The 2401-nt window shown below is 42.6% G+C and overlaps 1 protein-coding gene across 1 annotated transcript in view; it reads left to right on the top strand.

Moving 5' to 3' along the window:
- Positions 1–2401, top strand: part of IRAK3 (interleukin 1 receptor associated kinase 3) — a 62266-nt gene that overhangs the window by 14843 nt on the left and 45022 nt on the right. The window lies entirely within an intron of this gene.

Below are 2401 nucleotides of genomic sequence, written 5' to 3'. Positions count from 1 at the left end.
TTTGTCCTTAGATGATGGTGTCCTCTATGGGGCTCAGAGTCCATTTCTTCTGCGCAGTTTTCAAACTTAAACTCAGCTGATTTCTTCCCTTTCTCAGAACACCCTCTCTCTGAGTGCCCCCGCCCTTGTCCATCACTCCCTTCTCACTTGGACTCTAGAAACACTCAGCTTTGGACTTCGCACTGGAATCGCTTTCATTTCCTCTCCTTGGCTTTAAGATATGCTGGGAAACTGAGCAGCTAGAGAGAAAGGCAGAATCATTTTTCAGTGCTGGATGGGGCGTAGTTCCAGAAGAGGCAACGAAGGGATGAGGTTGCTGTAAAACTCATGTAGACGTCCAAGGCTGTGTTAAGATAAAGATCTCAAATATTTATGTTGAATATTAGGTGCCACACCTAAATAAATCATATGTGCTGCTTTTGAGCAATTAAAAGCTAAGTGTCTTGGTAAAGCACTTCCCTGATCCTACCCAGATATTATCTTGTAATTGCTCAAAGATATTCACCAGTAACAGTGTGGGAGGAAAAACGTAAGAGTAGCATTCCTATCAAGAATGAGGAGCCCTGGTGTCGTAATGGTTATGCATTGGGCTGAGATCCGAAAGGTCATCAGTTGGAAACCACCAGCAGCCCTCGGTGAGAAAGACTGGGCTTTCTACTCCTAGACAGAGTCATAGGCTCAGGAACTCAGAGGGGCCGTTGTACCTGTCCTATAGGGAGGCTATGAGTTGGCATCAACTTGATGGCAGTGAGCTCCTTTTAAAAAAAAATTAAGAATAAACCTAACTGGAAGGGAGAGAAAGGGGGAACCCATCACAAGGTTAGATCGAGAGCACCCCCCCCCACCGGGGATGAATAACAGAAAGGTGGTGAAGGGAGATAATGGACAGTGTAAGACACAAAATAACTATAATAATATATAATTGATCAAGGATTCACAAGGGTGGGAGGCGGGGGGAGGGGTAAAAAGAGGAGCTGATACCAAGGACTCAAGTGGAAAAAAAACTGTTTTGGAAATGTTGATGGCAACATATGTCCAAGTGTGCTTAATTCTATTGAATGGTGGATTGTTATAAGATTTGTAAGAGCCCCCCCCCCCAATAAAAATTATAAATTTAAAAAATAAAATAAACCTGTGTTAAAAACAAATAATGACACCAAAGGGGATGAGTCAGAAAAGAACTAACCTATGTAACTTTGGAAAATAAAATCTTAATGGGATATTCTAAGAGTAAGGGCAACAAAGAATTGTATATAAATGTTCTAATTTACTTCCTCAATGTGTTTTATTACTGAAATTCTGAAAGTTTTTAGGTGCACAGTTGAATGGACCAAGCATGTAACTATATTGTAGGTAGTGAGAGCAGATTTCCTCATTATTGGAGAAAAAAAGTTAGGAGGAAAGGCTGTAATATACGAGCAGGATTAGAATCAGAGGCAAGAGCATACGCTCATTTTAATATGTACTGTTGTTGTTGTTAGGTGCCTCAAGTTGATTCCCACGCATAGGGCCCATAATTGCAACCAGATGCCACACTGCCTGCGTCCTGTACCATCCTCTCAATCGTTGCAGTGGTTCGGCCGGGGGTTGCAGCCCGTGTCAGTCCATCCCATTGGCATCATTCACCTCTCTTGCTGACCCTCTATGTTTCCAAGTATAATGTTTCAGAACACTTGACTGTGCTCATGCTGAACTGTGCGTGAATCAAGAGGCTGTTGTGGGAACAGGGCACAGAGGGAGTGCTTCCAGAATTACATCCATTTGCTGAAATATCTCAACTGGCAGTCATTTCCCAGAGCCTTGTTTTTGCCAGTACCTTCAGCGCAGCTTGGACTTCTTCCTTCCATGCCATCAGTTCTTGATCACATGCCGCTTCCTGAAATGTCTACCAATTCTGTTTTGGGACAGTGACCCGAGTTTTCCTTTCATCTCCCTTTGATGGTTTCTGCTTGTTCGATATTTTGCCCATAGACTCCTTCCGGCTAGATTTAATTTTTTTCTTCCGTTATTTCAGCTTACACAGTGCTGGGCATGTACTTCCCTTTGGTTTTCTGACCAGTCCCTTGCACATTTCATGATAACGCGATTCTGTCTTCTCCAGTCATCCTCTGGGATCTTTTGTTCAGCTCCTTTGCTTCAGCGTTTCTTCTATTTGCTTTAACTATTCTATGTCCAAGAATACATTTCAAAGTATTTTCTGATATCCATTTTGCTTTTCTTTCTTTCTTTCTTTCTTGACTTTTTAGTGACCTTTTGCTTTCTGAACGTGTGATGTCCTTGATAGCATCTCAAACCTATGTGGCTTTTGGTGATCTGTGTTCAAAGCTTCCGATCTGCTACTGAGATGGCCTTTCAGTTGGCACGGGGTGTGCTCAGGTCCAGGTTCTCCTGGACTGTTTTC

The sequence above is a fragment of the Echinops telfairi genome, unplaced genomic scaffold (assembly GCF_000313985.2).
Source record: "Echinops telfairi isolate 266 unplaced genomic scaffold, ASM31398v2 ScPeMD7_2;HRSCAF=8, whole genome shotgun sequence".
Taxonomy (NCBI): Eukaryota; Metazoa; Chordata; class Mammalia; order Afrosoricida; family Tenrecidae; genus Echinops; species Echinops telfairi.
The sequence above is the reverse complement of the archived record's forward strand: the minus strand, read 5'-3'. Positions and strand labels throughout refer to the sequence as shown.